This window comes from Xiphophorus hellerii, chromosome 3 (genome assembly GCF_003331165.1).
Source record: "Xiphophorus hellerii strain 12219 chromosome 3, Xiphophorus_hellerii-4.1, whole genome shotgun sequence".
NCBI classification, from domain to species: domain Eukaryota; kingdom Metazoa; phylum Chordata; class Actinopteri; order Cyprinodontiformes; family Poeciliidae; genus Xiphophorus; species Xiphophorus hellerii.
This window is the reverse complement of record NC_045674.1, coordinates 31,778,568-31,792,489: the sequence shown is the minus strand read 5'-3', so window position 1 is coordinate 31,792,489 and position 13,922 is coordinate 31,778,568.

The window sequence follows — 13,922 nt, the reverse complement described above, 5'->3', positions numbered from 1 at the left end:
TCAAACCTCTCATGGCTGAAGACTTGAGCTAGGAGCAACAAAGACCTTGAAATTCCAAACATAATAACCTAAAGTCACTCCATGTTCCAGGTTAATCAACATCAGACAGAAACATTTCTTCATGTCTTCATTGTCTTCACTTTTTCAGCAGGGGGTCTAATTCAGAGATTGTAATAGGCTTAATTTGATCTCTAAGAGGAATGATTATGCTGTTAGTTCCTCCAGGCTCTATGTTTTCTCCTCAGCAGAGATAAGTGTAATGCCACACTGTGCTGCAGGTTTAAATCGCACATGCATCATCTTCTGTTAGCTTCTGTCAGCAGAGCTAAAATATTTCAGCTTTATTTTAATCTCAGATTTGTCAATCATTAATTTCTTTCACATTTCCCAAAGCTCTGCATTTATTAAACCCCTAAGGTGTTGCATTTTTCAGTTTTTGTTTGCTGTGATGTTTTACAGCTGCAGAATTGCTTTTTTCTAATACATCAGGCAGACAAAGTTAAGAGAATTATTTTCTACCGCAGGGCAGCTTCTTCCCTCTTTATCACAACCCATACCAACAATGTACTGTATTTTAAATATTAGTGGGAAATAACTGTATTCATAATTATTTGATATCTTTCATCATTTCCAGACTAAAAATGATACATTTCCTGTTGTATCACATAGCATTACATTAGCCCACTGAGCAATACTGACAATTCATTCATTGTCAGTATTGCTCTGACTTGTTTTTGTGATTCAGATAAAACGTTGCTATGCGATCAGAGACACACAAAAGATAGTAAAAAACAATAATACTAATAATTTTAGCATCAAATGCTATGTCATATTCCTTGCTTGGCAACAGACACCGTTTCAGTGTGACTCATGCTCTAAACTGTCCAAGCTGAATTACCACACTGCAGTCAGGTGCTCAGGTTATGAAATAACCAGACAATGGGCATGTTTGATCCAAATCACACTATTTAGTCATTCATCATATGGCACTCTCTCTGGGCAAGATTCAAAATATGTGGATTTCACTTCATATGTTTGTTATCCTGAGATGAGTATAACATTGAGACACGATTTAGTACACAGAGTAAAATTATAAAACAGTTTTAGTGACCAGGATGACTGATAAAAGCAGTTACCGCTGAGCTCTGAATGCCTTTTAAAGTTCTCTCATTTCATGTATCATAAAGTTCTTACGAAGTTAAAGTGAGGCAGAGGAGAGAATCCAGTTCATTTAAAAGCAATGAACAACATCTATAAAACAGAACAGCAGTCAGTGTGATGTAAAGATTGAAGCTCCCAGGACCCGGAGACACGACACAAATGAAATGACCACAAGCTGAACATATTTTCTGTTATCCAACATGGTTTCATTCAGCGGTGGAACAGAAATTTCTCATTAATGCAGAAGGTCATTCACCCATTCACCACCACGCACACACACGCATTAACATCTAGCCCCAGCTCCCCTGGTGCAGCTCGACCATAGTGAAGCTGGTGAGGCCACCAGGCCTCTGACCACCACTGGTGACATGAACAGTATGTTTACTGATATGATACACATGCTGTCATTTGTCATCTTCCTCAAGCTTTTACTTTTAAAGGACACATTCAGGCCAGGCCTAAAACTTTACCTTCTGATAAAGATTATAGTTAGACTGACTTATGTTATCCTGAGTGATCTCTGCAGTATGCTGGAGGACTCTACTCACACTGCTATTTTCACTTACTACTATCTGATTTGCATTGTCCAGTGTTTATGCAGCATTTAACTTTCTAGTCTTTTTTTTCTGGTGTTAGAAGTTCACACATCTGATCAGAGGGACTCTGTATCTCCTCAGTGTGTTGTGTGCTTTTGGACCCACTGATTCAGCTGGACAGTGTAACTGGACTCAACAATGTCTGAATTTTTCTCCTACTCATTTAACCACAGCAATTCAGTCTTGTGTAGGAAAGAGAAACAATATGGCTGGTTACATGCACTGGGGTCATGATAGATGCTGAACGCTGGGCTGCTTGAAGACTTCCAAATTTGCCTGTCAGAATTCCAGATAATTTTATTCCAATTGGGAAATGGGAATAAAAGAGAAGAAAATCAATATTTCAAGTACACCTAGAGTACACCATGGGCTAGAATACCTTGTGATCTTGTGTCCCTGAGGAGAGGAATGTTTGTTTCACTGATGGAGCTCTGACATCCTCACTGCTGGTTCACGCAGGTAAAAGACAGAAGATGATAGGATATATGAATGGATGTATGGATACATCAGAACCTTATTAAGAATCTGCTCATTTCTGGTTCATTACCTCACCAGGGACACTGGGGTGCAATGTGAAGAAAAAGTTGAACTTGCAACCTTCAGACTATAAGTCAAGACCTTAACTTTGAAAGAGAAATTTCTCACTCTAAATGACATTATATATACTGTATATCCATCATTTCGAGCGAGAGGTGGGGTACACCCTGGACAGGTCTCCAGTCCATCGCAGGGCAACACAGAGACAGACAGGACAAACAACCATGTAGGCACAAATTCACACCTAAGGAGAATTTAGAGGTACCAAGTAACCTGATGTTTTTTAGACTGTGGCATGAAGCCGGAGTACCCGGAGAGAACTCACGCATGCACAGGGAGAACATGCACATAGCATCATATTAGCCCACTGAACAGCTTCATCTATTCTGCCCTCCTTGAACAACCAGATGAACCTAATTTTCCACATAATGGCACTCAAGGCTGCTTACTGACAGGATTTTTTCCTCAGTGCTTATTACATTAAAGACTCAGTAGCCTTGTAGTAACAGACCCTTGAGAAAGTACTTTGGAACACAAAACCAATCTTAAAGCACAAATGAACTATTTGAAATATTGAGAAATATTGAGAAATAATTATTTATGGCATTGAAAACAATGCTTCAATCTATAAAAGGAAAAGATTAATTCTGATCTTAATCAAAACTAGTAGACGGGTTCACTTGCTTCATAAGGACTGTGAAAACCTTACTTGCATAAGTTCTGTAGATAAAGTGGTTGTTTTTTAATTAGTTGAATGTTCTCATAAGTCAAGATTTCTCTTTTTGGTTATATTTCATTCCGTTCCCCTTTAAAAGGGCAAATGCACATCAGGGTGTCTGGGGTGAACAGGGCAAACTGGAATCACATTGGCAAGACCGCTGCTAATTTCTCACTTGGCTTTCCATATTTAAACCAGTATTCAAGTAGGGGTTTAAATAGCTGCAGTAGTACATCATTAGCTCCTCTCCAGGCTCCGGATGCAGAGCTGTGGGGGAAGGAGATAAATCAACATTTTATTGCTCCTATGGGCTCTGTGGATCAGACTGAACTCTGCAGTGAGACATTAAAGCCTCCTTAATAGGCCACACAGCTAAAACTGAGACTGGGTTTGACAATATAGTGGTTCTTCGTCTGTCTCCAGGGAACAATACCAGCACTAGCTCTGTCGTCAAAACAATAAAGTGAAGGTCCACTCTAAGAAAGAACATGATTCAGAATAAAACCATTAAAACCTACGCGACAACAACTGAGTGACGTTGGTATGTTCAGAACTCTGAGTTTTAGGGCAGAGAAACTGAACTCGCTGAATGAAGGACCAGCAGGTGTTTCTGGCAGATACTGGTTAAGATCTAAATTTGACAACAATTTGCTTTGTAATTTCAAAGCTACAAGAAAAATGATCTAGGATGGCTAAAATATTCTAAATCCTAGAATATGTGATTCATGAAACCAGCCATACGTTTTTGACCACAATCCCATGAGGTCAGTTTGACAGAAAAACAAGTTATAACTTATGATTAAAACCAGTTTTGGTTCTGGTTTCTTTAGTTCAGCTTTAGCTAAATTGCCAGGTCTGTAGAATCTAGAAATAATTTAAACAGAACCTGTCTGACAGCAGGAAGTAGGCTGTCAGAGAGTGTGACACATTGTATACCATAAATGCCCATTGTTGCAAAGTCAACACAAACACACGGTTAGTATTGGAAGTACTTTGCTATTATCTATCTATGCATAATGGATTTTTTGTTATGACACGTGTGTGTATTATTTGAGTTCCTGTTCTGTTTATTTCTTATTTATTTGATTTGCTTTATGCATTTAGTTCTTGGTTTCAACATCTCTTAGATGTTCCTGTCTTCTTTTTTGTTATTTTTTGGGTAATGATACTCTGCAGCCATCTAATTTTCCCTGTAGGATTTTTAAAGTGCTTTATTGACATTCAGTCTCATGATCTCCGTCAGTGTGTCCTCAGTTGGATGTAGACTTTGCCATAGTGGGAGATGAGAAGTTCAGGTTAGTGTATTTACACACTGCTTACATTTTTGGCTTTCAATAAGGAGTTTTCTGTCTGGATTTTTGCCTCACAGTAGAATGACTTCATTCACTGATCTACTTAATATTTATCAGTAAAGCTTAATCACATGTAGCCTGTCAGATTTTATTATAGTTTCTCATCAATTTGATTTGAAGCATCCAGATCAGTGAAGTGGTAAGGAATTCCTAGCTTCATATTTTGTAAAATCTTTGATATGTCACCTTTCAAAGGCAATAAAATTATATTCTTGCCTTTGACAAATCACCCTCTACATCAAGCTGTCATCACTTTCATGCAAATATCTTTGGTGCCAAAGATAAGTTAAAATACTTCTTGCATTTTTTAAAGAACATTTTTGCATCCATTGTGTTATTTATGTTCTTTTTATCATGTTTTGTTAGCTTTAATTTCAGAGTTTAATAGACATAGAAATTAATTTTCACTGGACTAAATTTAAAAAATGACTTTTTGGATCAAATAGACAGTCAAAAATGATGTGTACAGATGTGAGCTCCAGAGGTAAACACTCGCTTCTATTTCTATTTAGTGTAATTCAAATGAATGTCCTGTTATGCGGGTCTCTTTTTTTTAATATAATTGGTCTTTGACTCAACCAGAAAACTCAACTCCAGATGTTGCTTCTCCACTGTCAGATTATTTTCAGTTGTATCCCCAGGAAGTCTTGCTGGTGCAGTTATTTTTTGGAATTGTCTTACAGTTTACTTTATGTACAATTTACATAAAAAAATGTAATTGCATTGTATTAATTTCAATGATGTATCAGAATAAGGCTTAATACGCTTATCCCTTTACTAACTGAATTTATTTAAAGCCATATGTCCATTTCTTTGCTATACTAAATCTGTGCTAAAGTCTATCTTCAGCAGTCAACAGACAAGGGAGCTGAGGAATGGCCAGGATTTGAACCCAGAAATTTCTTGTTGCAAATCAATAATGCCTCACATTTATTAATGAGTGGGAGCCTATCTAAACCAACCTGTATTTTCTTCCAATACCAAATTACTGCTTGTATTACTACAATAAACATCATTTGTTGATATCAATATCAATTTCAATTTGTCAGACAGGTTCTAGAGAAGTGATATCTTGATTGTGGTCTTGGGTGGTGCATGCCAAGAAATGTGATCAAAGTTAATTAATATTCTATGAATGATATAAAAATGTGTTTGATAATTTGAGACATTAAGCTATGGCAGCAAAGGCAAAAACACAAGAAATCTGTAGGGAGCAAATGGTTTTATACACCTTTGTATTTCGTTTGCAGGGTTTGTGGTAAAAGTTGTTGCTACACTTTGTCATTTTGTATTCTGCTTCATTTAACCTCTTTTGTAGACTGTAGTTGCAAACTTCAAATGACCACACAACCAGTGTGGTATACTGTATACCCCAAATGTCCACTGTAGCAAATTCAACAATTTGAAACACAAGTTTTATATTGGAAGTACTCTGCTTTCATGTAGTATAGTTATGACTAAAAGAGGTAATAAACATACTAAATATCCACCTTTAAATCAGTTTATGTCTTATCATTAAATTAACTGTCTCCACTTCATGTACCCAGAATCTAGTCCAATGACCACTGGAGAAAGGCACCAGCTCCCCTCCTGTAGTCCTGCATGTATAGACAGTGAATGGATGGACAGAACAGATAATGTAGGACTTACAACCCTAGAACTGACAACCACCTACAAAGTGTGTAGCTTCTTTTTAGTGGCAAACAGAGAAGTGTAGAGGAAAGTAATATGACCAATTTATGCCCCAGGCATTTCATCAAGGCCTTTGAAAAATCACAATAAAATGGAAAAAAATGGCTTCAACATATATACTAGCAAAGAACACTTTAAGTCGAAAAGAGATGAAGCCTTTTGAGATGAATGTGAAAGTATTTTAGGTGCTACCTTCATAAATCTATCTGACACATCAAACCAACACTAGAAAGTGTCATGAAGGCAAAGCACAACTGAAGCAAAGAAAGTATTACAGCTCTATAAGAGCTGTCTACATTTCCAAACATATGATGGATTGCCACTTAATTCAGCCATATCATTGCATATCGATCTGCTTTACAAATCAGCGTGATGTCCTTCCAGAGGAACTGCTGGCAAGACAAAGCTGTTCAGATAGTTGGTGACAGCACATTAAAGGTCTCTGTGGTTCAGCGGTCAGCAGTAATGGGCTCTGCAGGTCTTTTCTACTATCAGGTTTCTCCTCACAAGCCCACATCATTACCACAGAACTCCTAGCTACTAAGTGCTGGGGTCAGGCTTTTAAAGGAAATGAAATTGGTTCCAAACAAAGATATTACTGTTACTCACAACATCAAAGACAGGGTGCTCTGGTTTCTTGCCATACTCGCAGGCTTCTGCTTCCACTAAGGAGCAATTGCCCCAGTGTGTAAGTCCCTCATTTGGAATGATTTTCATGCAGCTGGTAGTTTGACAGGAGTTCTTTCAGACACACCTCCTATTCAGCTGCTACTAACAATGAATTCACCCATTTCTAACACTGTCTCCTGTTCTAAATGTGTCGTTTTACAAAATAAGTGGATTAACAATAGAAGAGATTATGCGTGCTTCATTCAGATATCTCCACTGAATCTCTTTGCAAGAGTTTTTCTTAGTGCAAACCTATCTAATAACCACATAGCCACATAACACTGTTTTATTTCCTTGTTTACTTCAAAAGTGATCACATGTAGCTTTAGTTTTTAAATTTTTATTTTTATTTTTATATTTTATGGTGTCTACAGAGGTCGTCTGCCTCTGAAATGACTGTTTGAGCTTTTTCAGCCATTCTCAGTTTGTCAGACAGAGTCCTGTTGGGTGGCATCCTCATTTTACTGCTGGGTGTGGCTTGTGAAATTGACGTAATTGCCTGAAAAAGATGTGATTATCATAGTTAAAATTATTTTTGTATGATATTAGCATTTTTTTGATGATTTATTTCATTCTAATAAAAGAGGAAGAAATCTGTTTTACACTGCTCAGTATGTTGTCTATAGGGTGTTTCTAATAAGTTTATTCCAAGCTTCCACTATTGAGTGGTTATGGCCAGTTAGTCCTAATTAAGCTAATTTGCTATTTTTCAAAGCAATTTAGAAACAAGATTACTACTTTTAGTTTACAATTCCTTGGTTAATGTATGAGACTCTCTTAGGTTTAAACGTCATTACAGTTTGAGCAGCATTCGTTCAGTAAAAAAAGCTAACACATATCATTTACATATCATATGTTCACAGAACTGCCTCATTTTGAAGACTTTGATTTACAGCCACTGAGTATGGTTAAAGTTAAGATTTATTGTAAAAGAAATATTTCTAAATTCTCCTAAAAAAGCCGGTGGATAAAAAAAAGTGGTTAACAAAGTGACCTAGGTGGAAGAGAGCAAGAAATTCATATTTCTGATGTACGTTGACAAATGTAATGTACAAAAGTAAGAAATGATAACAGCTATCAAGCTTTGGAGAGTAGTAACTGAAAATAACCCACAGGAGGGCAGTAGTGAGTTGAACTGCCAATACTTAGTGCAAACAACAATACTACTAAAACTGTAGGTCAGCCATGAATGAAAATAAACAAGGTGAGATGCTTCTGTGAAAATATTTTTTGTCTTTTGCTCACTGTAAAAATTATTTTTAGAAATTCCCATTTTCTGGGGCATCAGTCTTGCATAATGTATCTATGCAATGTCTCATCTGTGTTCATAAACTGACAACCAGCTAACAGCATACTGGGCAACCTCATGGCCACACTGTTCTCCAACTCTTCAGTATTCCAGGACTGGACTCACATGACCTTTAACCTTCAATCTGTTATTTAGAAACCAGTCAGCATAAAAGGGCACAAGATCTCTTCCAGTTTAACTCTTCGTTTAGAGGAGTAGACAATAATGTTTCCAAAGAAGGCACATGAAAAGTGAATGTCATAGATGTGAAGAAGTGTTTACCCCCTTCCTGATTTCCTATTTTGTCCACAGTTGTCACACTTCAGTGTTTCAGAACATCAATCCAATTTAAAATATTTTGAAAGACAATAAAAGTAAACACAAAATGCAATTTTTAAATGAAGATGTTTATTATTAATGGAGAAAAAATTCAAATCTGCATGGCCCTGTGTGGAAAAAGTGATTACTGATTACTGCCATGGCAGCAGTAAGGCCTGGATGTAGATAGATACAATGAACTCAGGTGGGAAACTGTGAAGGTCAACACAGCAGAGTGTTGGTTAAACTTAGTGTCTGCTCATGTGTGAAACCAAAGTCAAATTTCTTCTTTGTCCACGCAATCTTGGATAATAAATCTGATTCTAAGTCTAATTCTGACATATCTGACATCATGGGATGTTGGTGAATCAAATCAGTAAGGAAAACTGATTGTATTTATGTCTTGAAGACACAAAAGTCTGGATGGCAAACAAGTTTTTATCTTTGGACCAGAGAATCAGAAAAGGCTATATTATGAGTAATGCTCCTGTGGAAGGCTTCCAGGAAAAAATGTGATGTAAAATACTTGTATACTGTTTTTATACTACATTCAGTCATTCACCCATTCAGGCATACATTCACACAGTGATGATGGCAAGCTACTGGATTATAACCACTGACAATGGTGAAGCTGCCTTGCAGTGGCTCCACCAGGCAAGGTGAAATGCCCAAGGAAACAACAACAGAATGGGAATCAAATCAGCAACCCACCGATTACAGGACAAACTCCTACCACTGCTGCCACTGTCATAAAACATGATATCTGTCAGATGATGGGCAGTCGGGAATTTTTTTGTAATGGATATCAAATTTATTTCAGATGCATGACAATAACACAAGGCTATGAGTTATCAGATAAAATGTGAAAGTATGATTAAATTTATAAAACACAGCAGAAAATTGTGCTGAGAAAATTTAAATCCTAGGCTGTTTTTCCATTATGTAGTTCAAATCTTGGACTCCATCCTGACAGAAGGGAGGTATTACGCTATTCTTCAAAGATATGCAACAATACTCAATTTAAGCCACAGAACAAAGGGACAGAAACCCAAAAGAATCTAAAAGCTTCTTCAGAAGATCAAACAGAGCTGGCTGTCAGTGATTTGGCTCCAGACACTTGACTTAAAGCAAACAAGCCAACCATTCCTGATATTAAAAAGAAGCTGGTTGGAACATGAACAAATCAAGCTGAGATAAAATGTTGTTACACAGGCTTTACAGGAACAGAATCAAAACTGCTTAACTGAATGCTACTCAGAGTACAGTTAAGACACAGCTGACATTAAAATCAATACAATTACATCCCCTATATAGGCTAATACTAAAAGCTTCTTAACACACGGGATTTATTACAGCCAGTATCTGGATAGGAAATGAGAAAAGAAAACAGATTTTTGTCAGAACATGATCACTTTGGAGCACATACGGAAGTGTTTGCAAAGTGGAGTGGGATCAGTGCCAGCTGGAAACAAAACTGTACCATCTGATCCAAATGAAACAGCAGCCCAGCAAGACGAGAGGTCTGCTGCTGCAAATTGTTGCTTTAAACCCTATGAAATATAATACATTCACATAGATATTTCCTCTAAGCTTCAGAATTTTAGGATCCATTTGCAGTGTTTTATTGTTTGGAAGTCTTCTTGTTCTGTTCATTTAAAAATGATTAAATATATCAGATTTTTTTTCACCTGTTGATGCTCTTTAATTATCAGATTTGTGCACAAAAACAACAGATTTGACATTGATTGCATTTGCTCTTAATAGAGACATTTTAAATATGAATATATAAAACAACAAAATAAACGTAAAGGTATTGTAAGTATACTGTATATCTAAAAACTATAAAAAATGAAGACAATAGGGTATCAATCTGAGCACTCTGATTGGTAATTGTCAGAGCAACACAGCAGTCTGGGGTAAGTAATGCTCAGCCTGAAAGTGCTTCAACCTTCAACCTAAAGGGGAAATTCTAAAGAGTTGGTGTCCAGGATATGTGAGGTCTGCAGAGAGGTAAGCTACCCTTTTCACAAATTCATAATTCTTCCCCTATAGAAAGCATCACAAAACGATGTCATGATAAGTTGCATTCATTGCAGGTTAATCATGTTAAAGTTTCATTTCAAGCTTCTCAAATCTGTGAGCTCTCTACACGAGCGCATCCATTTGATCGAGTTCATGAAAAACACTGACAGTGGGAATAATGGCTGAACAAACAATGGAGCAGCCATCAAACAGGAAGTCCCTCCACCAGTAAATGAAACCCCTGGCATGTCTGATCTCAGCTAAACACCAGGGTTCTCCTGTTATTGATTATCCCCTGAACGATGAAGCCATTGATCGCTGGTGTAGGAGCCTTCATAGAGTGTAAGAGCTGCATCTATAGGATCGCTCTGATCGCTGACATATTAATGAGTGGCTCTGTGAGCTCTTCCACTTCCAGTGCCATGCTTGTCTCATCTCTCCCACTGCCTCCTAAAGAGCAGAGAAATGTCAGAAAAAAAATATATAAAAATTTGTGGACTGACCAGCCCTATTTAATAAGAGACAGATAAGCAAAAATATAGAAATGTGCTGTACCGCTATATGTGCATTCATCCTTGGATATAAGAGACCATTTCTGCAGATCCATTTGGCATACAGCTGAGAATATACCTTCTTTAAAACCTATTTTAGGTAAATCCTATGTAAACCTCCACACATGGAGTCAGTGCAACCCCACAGAGTAAAAAACTAAGTCACCCCATCCCTTAAGACCAAAGAGAGGGTTAAATTATTTGCATACCCTTAAAATCAAATTAACAGAAGTGCCAGTTAACACAAAAGTCATGTTCTGACTATAGATTGCTGAATCTTATCTTAATTTCCTAAAAGAAAAACTTATTTATCCATCAAGGCTGTTTAATGTTCGTTCACTCCATCAATGAACACAACTGAAAATGTATGTTTATATTCTTTAAGTTTTGCCTATTTTTATAACAAATTTAGGTTTGTGGCAAATGCTTACCTACCAAATATTCTCTAATTTATTTAAAGTATTTTTTTAAATAATGTGGTTGAATGTTCATCTCCTTTTCACTTCTCATTAAAGTTGCTGTAGAAAAACCCTAAATGAGACTGTTTTCTTTATACATACAGATTGTGGCACAAATTCACATCACTGTCTCTGTTTCAGTTGGATCTTGGTCACTAGTTGAACTCTGTGCTGAAAAGTCAGTTTGCTCTCTCATCACATTCCTCATCTCAGCATCACTGCTTCCCTCCTGTTTGCTCCTCTGCAGAAGCCCCCATGACACGACTTAATGATGTGAAAGATTGATCTCTATGCCAGAAATAGCCCATTATCTAACTAGGAAAAGACACATTTTGGAACCCTGATGTTTTTCAAGTTGTCACTCTGTCCACTGTTGCTCTGGGTTTTCCCAGGATACCCACTGCTGCCAGGTAGGGTCTCCTTACTTGCAAACAAAGACGATTGATTGGGACGAAACAGCAGTATGAAGATGTGAAGGATGAGAGAATGTCTACTTTGATGAGTTTTGAATTGCCATAATATTGTACTCCATTAAGAAAGAGAGGCAGAGGTACATTCAATTGTTACAAGCTGCTGGTTAAAAAAGACTATTTAGCTTTTTTTTTCCTGAATAAAATTTAAATTCATACAGGCAGTCTTTAATCAAGGGAATGTGTAATCCCTCAGAAGTAATTTAGGTTTGACATCTGTGTTCCTGGACCTTCATGCTTTTCTATGTGTGAATATGAAAAGCTTAAGCACTAAAGACCTCTGGGCAAAGAACTGAGCAGTCAACAAAAACAGACATAATTCTTTTGTCAAAGGGTATGAAAAGGAGGGAATGGGAAGGAGAGGGGTGGAAACAAGTACTCCCCCTGGTGTGAACGATTTCAGAAATGGCAAACCACATCAGCAACAGGAAATGCTGATCATATTTTTCATCACATTCATGGGGATAATTTGTGGTGGAATACTTGAAATAGCCTAGCCCAGTCCAGAGGTGGAGCTGACTGAGTTGTCATGGAATAATAGACAAATGACCGTCAACAAACAAAGGCCATCCAACTAAAAGGAGCTGGAGCAGCAAAGCTTCCAGGAGCTAGATGGATCAGACTTACAGGAATATTTCAGGGCTTTCTCTCATTGACTTGGATTCACCCAGTAGAATTTCAACAATGGCGACAATTTTCTACACTGTTTTAGAATTCTAGACTCTGTCCTTCATTTCCTGTGGTCCATAAAAAGCATAAAAAGTGCAACAATTTGCGCACAATGGATGCATATGTTGATAATTTGACTTCAGCTTTGAAAGATCCTCCAGTTCTTCAAATACATGCTGTGATTTTATCTTAATTTCTGCTTATTTTTTCAAAAGAACAGACACATGGACATTTTAATATGTTAGAATTACATCATTCTCACTGATGTCATCGTAACATCGCATTATTCTTATTTTTACATAATGGAAAATTAAAACAACTATGGTAGGTAGATGCTATAAGGTTACACACGCATGGGCAATATGCATGTGCATGGCTTATTTCCATCTATTTGCATATGTAAGTGGATGTGTGTCAAGAGACAAGTTACTTAACACACATTGATTGGAATGTACAAAGGAAATGTGTTTGAATCCAGATTTATTGACTTCATCATAGGCCAGGTTTTAGTAAATAACACACCAAGTCTTTCTACCCAAGTGCCCTGATTTTTAAGGCATTGCACTGCATTGTAAAAGATGGACATACTTAACTGTTCTGCATTGGGTTCGGGACAGTGTATGAACACTATGAGCAAGGTGGGAGATCTTTATGAACCTTGAAATGAAGAATAACCTGAACATTTTGAATCACTTTTATGACTAATTGGTTTTGCAGCAACCACATTTAAATCAATAATGTTGGGAAATTATGGAGTGAAAAGGTAGAGATACACACTTTGAGGAAGGTAGTGTGAATCCTTATAATGAGTCTTTGAGTCTGCTTACTGACAAATGAGACACAGTGGTGTTTCAGAACATGCAGTAATTGCAGTAAGTATGATAAGATAGTTGAATCCTAAGAACTATTGAACCCAAGCAGGGGGTTGTTTTCAATGCAGAGCTTGACATTCATTTATGGAGCAGCTAATACCAATTGGTGATTACATTGTGACTTTTCCAATTGATGGTTTACATGATTTTATATGTTCCTCCTTGAACCTTTAATGTCAAAGCATTAGAAATATTACTTGATTTGGATTATCTTTTTATATGGCAGAGGGTAGATGCAGCCTGAGGAAATATTTACCATACTTCTTGCTCAATTATTAATTAATCCATTAAGAATCATTACCTTTTAAAAGTAACTGATGGAATGCCACCCTGTATGTTTCAGTGAGCTGCTGATATGACCAACCCAAAGTAGAAATGTGACAGTGCCAAATTAACCAGAGAAATAACAATGTTAAAGTGCAAAGTTAAGCTGTGTGACTCGTGAAAAAAAGGGTCCCTATGAATAATGCATCAGTTGTTGAACCTCTTTAAAATGGAGCACTGTCACCCCCGGTTACATGTGGCCCTGAATCATGGGCTAGGTCCCAC